A 5,912-nucleotide genomic window follows, 5' to 3' on the forward strand; every position below is an offset into this window, starting at 1 on the left:
CGAGCAGCTCACCATTGAACAGCAAAGCCCCAAAGTTGCAGCTTCTTTTAATAGAATGGCATAATAACTATCCATCAACTCAGCTAGCCAACCGTATCTCTCCCTCCTGACGCCCACAGCCAATCGGCTACCTCGATATTTGAGAGCTAATTTGTCACAGTCAGCGGCATCCCTCCCATTTCTTCCTCTCCCTGAAGTGAGTGTTATTGTCATCCCAAGTCTCTGAGGATGGTTTTATCATTCCTGCTTAGTACAGCACTGGGACACGTAACACACACGCACTCACACACACATCCATGGACATCTTTCCACCCACACCAACCACTCTGCAGGCTTGTGACGCCTTTTTATGAGCATTTAATTTCGCTCCTCTTTTCTCGCTATATATATATTTCTCACACAGATACAGACAATGATTGCTGTTCGTGTGTGCACGAGTGCTGTTTCCCTCCACTCTGCTCTAAACGAACCAATTATGGGTGTTTATGTAGCCTTAATGCGTGTAAGCGTCAGGAGAGAAACATTGCACCGCTCACCACCTAATCAATGAGGCCTCGCATGCTACACCACCCCTCGCTTCTCTGCTCTCACTCATCCTCCATCACTTCATTCCTACCTCCTCAGCCCCCATCGTTTTCTCTCTCTCTCTCTCTTTCTCTCTTCCTCTTCCTTCTCTGTTCAATTAGCAAGAGACAAGAGTGAGGTATCAGGTCAATTGGCCATGAAGAGAGGTTTAAACAGAACAAGATGAGGCCATCACAACAACTAGAGGATGGAGTTTGGTGTATCGAGTCCCTAAATCTTTGAAAAGTGTTTCAAAAAAAGCCTTGTAAATCAGAAATACTGCGCAAGGAAAGTGATGTAAATATGTACCACAGATAGCTCATGTTGGCTCTATTAGATACACAGTTTGGTGATGATCTATATTTTCCTGACTGACAACTCACGTTGTTGACTATAACAAAAAAAAGCTGAATAATCTTTAATCTTATCCTTGAAACCAAAATGCATTTAGACATACAGTGTTTGAGAAACTTCAAAACATCAAACAATGTTGCAGATTTTGGCGTCAAAAAGGAAGATCCCTACAGCTCGACCGCCTGACACTCTCTGCTTCTGCTATCACTTACATTCGTTCAGTCGTGACCGACCTCTGACTCAGTTTTATGTGCCACAGCAGGCCCTGCCCTCCTGTTACCCACCATAAAAATGAGTTCTATGCAGTAGGTAAAAAGACTTCCAAGTTGGTATTCGATCATTAGCAGAGGTATCGGTATTGGGGGAAAAAGTTGGATCAATTCATCACTATTAGTCAGGTGTCTTGCTGTATATTCTTGGTGTGACCTCAGCTTCAGTGGCATAGTTTTTGCCTGACGACAGTCTGATGAACCACATGGAGCAGACTTGGTGTGAAGTCGACCCTGTGGTCTCCCTCATGGTTGGTTTAGTAAAGTTTTTGTGTTTGTTTGGTCTCTAGATCTCATTTTTCATTTGATGCCATTATTACCCCACACAGATTAATCCACAGAAGCTCATACACCTTTTCAGAGGTAGTTGTAAGACTGAATGCATTATTCCCTCAGACTACCTTAACTACACTCTCACCCAGCAGCCTCTAGAACCGGCCCTACAGCTACCTTCTCCACTGGCAGAGATGAATGTGTCTCAGTGTGAGCTGCACCCCCCTGGGTATTTAGGGGCCACCCTGGTGGGTCCGACGGGACCGGCAGGGCCGGAGCCCTGTTACCGACACCGGTGATTATTTACCGGCCCGGGTCTCTGTGGGAACCGGGCGGTGATGGATTCTGACGGGGGCTGATGATCACTCTTCCAATGAGAGTAATTAATATAATGAAGAGCTACTGAGCATGTGCAGTAGCCTGTGATGAATAGAGTGTGCATATTGTCGTTATTCACAGGTGACAGAGGGCGCGTGGGGGGTAATGTGAAGAGAGAAGTGTAAAAAAGGAAAGGAGAGAAAAAGCCAGAACAGGAAGGCAAGTATGAATGAATCAATACAATGTTGGAGGATGGTGAAGTCTTAGAAATCAGGGGACACAGTGATTGAATTGTTTGCAGGTCTTTGAACGCCACACGTCCAGCTTGGAGTCACAAAGGCAGAGTGAAAGTAAGTGAAAACTACACCAAGTCCTTTCTCCTTCAGACGTCTACTCATATTGTTGTGATGACACCCTCTACCCAGGAAGTGGCTCCGTGTTTCGCAACAACTCACTACACCCCCACAGATATTCTAATGAGGACCTCATGGTTATAATAAGCTGCCGTTATGACCTGCTGTCTGCAATAGAATAATCTTCACTAATGAACCTAAACGGAGTCAATGACTCAGGATGGGAGAATGTTGTCTACAAAACAGGAAGAAGACTTGTGTGGGTGTTGTGCTGATGTGCAGACACTGTGGGTGTGGATCTGGGCTAGTGAGAGCTGACTATTATTGGTGGGTTCATGTAAAAGTTATCAAGGCCGCATTACTACACAGTGAGACAGTGGCTCGTTACGCACCACCGGGTTAGCTATTATACCTGCTCGATTCCAGCCGCTAATTTAGCCACATGCCACTTAGCGTGCGCTTGATATGAATCACGGGGTGCTTAGAGGAGCCTCGCCTCCCCTCCCCTGCGCCGCCCATGACCCCACCGCCTCTTACTTCCTTAAAGAGCGAGTCGTTAAACAGGCGAGAGGATCCACCAGCAGTTATAATGGTGAAATAATGAACGCTGTTGCCTCAGGTATTTATCACAGCAGCAGCTCTCAGAGCCGAGGCTGTTTTATTCTCTAAATGGCAGAGAGGGGGGGTTTACCAAGTGGGCAATTAACTTCAAAGTCTGAGCAGCAGACTCCTATACCAGCAGGAATAGGAAGGATACAACACTTGATCATCTGTGTATAATGTACTTAAATTTCATTTCAAGACCAGTTGAGCTCAGCTTCATGTGTGTGTCCTGATACTACGATCAGAAAAAGGGTTGTTTAATGCCTGAAAAAGTTGAAAAGGTCATATCTCAGCTGGGAATAGTCAGACTTTTCAAATCCCACAATACAAAAACACGTCTTGAATCAAACAGTGAACTCCTGCTGACACATCAGACGTGGTGTCCTGGTGTGGACACAATTCAGTGCGGTGTGTCTGGTGTCCCGCCACTGGCTGCCTGGTGGAGAGGGTGAGGCCCTCCGTCTCAGACCGGCTGGCTCGAGACTCGGTCGGTCCTTCGGTCGCTTGCGTCCCCTTCAGACGTCAGCGCAGGCCGGTCTCACCAAGGCTCCTTTACAGCCTGCTTTCATGTGTCCTTTAATGAGGAAACCGCCGGCTCAGCAGCCTGCTATAAAACACAGGCAAATTAAAACACCCAAATATGAATCAGCTACGCTGCCTAATTCGGCAGGCCAGGCCAGAGGCGTAGCTCTTCTTTAGCAAGACCTCAGGAAGATGAGTCTATTGTCTGCAAAGGCCAAGATGGTGGTAGAGGCTAGAAAATTGCCAACTCCTGTCTCACATGGTTTTTCATTGGAATAGATATGTGACATCTGTTGCTACTTCATCTAAACCTAGAGGTACTTCTCTTTTTTTAATCAGATGAGCACAACCTTTAAAGCACACAGCTGAGGCAAGTGCATACTTCCCAAAGAACAATAACAGAGTGAGTCACAAGCCCACGACACAACCCCTGCCACCAACGGCTCGCCGCAGTCTGCAACAACTGTGGCTGCCACTTAGACGACAGCAGCTCCATAAAATGTCGCGAAGAAACACCAGCCCTCAGAAAAAAAGGGGAGTAAAATAAAAACAAAACCACATTTGTTTTTTTCCTCTCATTTCATTGTAATGATGGAAATAAGGGCATCATTCTGAGATTAGTGCTGCTATTTCTCCCCGACTGACGTTAAGTGTTATGTGAGCGCCTGCTGAAGAGCTTTGGAGGAACAGTGGAACAACAGCCCACTGAAGAGCTGGATGGCTGGATCAAACTCCAAGCTAAAGAAGACTGGTGTAACAGCCCCTGAGACACTGTACGCGTATGATGAGACAGATACAGCAGAAATACCAAGAGATTCCGCAGTATTTTGTTTGTCCCATTGTTCACCTTACCTGTTTAGAAACCAAGTTTGTTTCTATAGGCCAAAAAACAAGTTTGGCCGTGAGGGGATATTCACAATCTGGACAACATATGACATAATCTATCCCTTGACCTAAAACCTTGACCTGAATGAGGAAAAAACATCACTTAATAAAACCATATCAGTAAAAATGGAAGAAACGTCAGGGAGAGCAACTAAAAGGGGATCCTAGGGTGGAAGTAATGAGCACATAGAGTAGATAACAAATGTTAACATTTCTGCAAACACTAACAGGTGCAGTATGTAAGAATTTTGGTTTAAAGCATCCAAAAATTACCTAAAATTATTAACAGAATGTGAAAAAACAAGAGTATTGATGAAATCTATGTAATGTGTTGCAGAGATATCGGAAGTAAGCACAATAACCAGCCCTGGCCCTGTCATGTCTCATAATACCACTCTAACTTCCCAGTTCAGACCGCTAGCTGAACGGCTAACTGAGCTTACTAGCAAACAGCAGCAACAACTAGCAGCAATTAGCAGTTGTTGAAAATGAAATGTTGCCCCCTATTTGTTCGAAGTATGAATTTGACATATTGCAACTTTAGGTAGAAATTAAAGCTAAGTAAAGCTTAACGCATGAGCAAAATAGAAACAGGCTGCTGATTTATGACTGGTCCACTGGTTTAAGGAAATATCTCAACAATTATTGCCACCAAATGTTAGAGAGACATTCAGGGTCTCCAGAGGATAAATCCCTCTGAACCTTGCCTCTGGCACTACACGGTTTCAATCTGGTTAAACTTTAAAAACCTAAGTTTCCCTGCTGCTTTGAAAAATGTGATCAGTTCAAAGTCTTCTTGTGTGTGGTGAAAATGTTAAACGGACCAAGACGAGTTCACTGAACTTGAAACTAAGTTAAAAAAATAAGTAGAATATTCATTTGAATCAACTGCTCAGTCGTGACTCTACTCATTTTCATGTTAGCAAGGAACTGCTAGCTAGATACTTGTAGACACTACTGTAGGCAGTGAATAAACAGAAGTGGGTGCATTATACCTGTTTCTTCACATGGCTCCATTTTAAAGTAAACATGGCTACACCAGATCTTGAGTTGCTAATACACTATTTTTATACTATTGACTTTGTACAAGGACAAACACAATACGTTTAAAATGTTGTATACAGTGTAACGGACAACAACCCCTCTGCACCCCATGTGGGGTTATTTTTGGTGCCACTGATTGAAAGATAACCAGATTGCTCTCAGATTTCTTCAGAGTAGTAACTACCAACAACAGAGTTTATTTACTCATTTATGTCTATAATGGAGACGTGACAGCAGATGGAAATGGTGCCAAGCTGCCAGCTTGACTGGTTCACCAGTCAGCCATTTTTCCCGGGAGATTTTGTGCCCGCTGGCAGACAAAATTGCAGAGTAAATAACTAGGTTTAGAGGGAACCAATCTAAACGCAGATGGTGTAATTATTTTATAGTCAACATTTACTTCATAATGATATGTTAAAGCAAAAACTGGTCTATTGCCAGTTTAAGTATTGTTTAAGTATTTAAGTAGTGGGACTATGAAGCATTTTGGTATCTGTGTTCTTATCAGTTAAATAGACCAGTGCACCACCCTCTCAAAAGCTCTGTATTTACTGAACTAATCACCACCAAGTGTTATTTGTAAGCTCTATTTTCATTGTGCACCTATGTCAATAACTTCAACACTGAGAAATGATTATGTGCTATAAAGAATTATACTTTGAACGACAGGTGTTACATCTTCAGCAACAAACTGTACTTAATCTGACAAAACCAGACAAACACGAAA

Source organism: Pagrus pagrus (genome assembly GCF_965226575.1).
Source record: "Pagrus pagrus genome assembly, chromosome: 17".
Classification (NCBI taxonomy): domain Eukaryota; kingdom Metazoa; phylum Chordata; class Actinopteri; order Spariformes; family Sparidae; genus Pagrus; species Pagrus pagrus.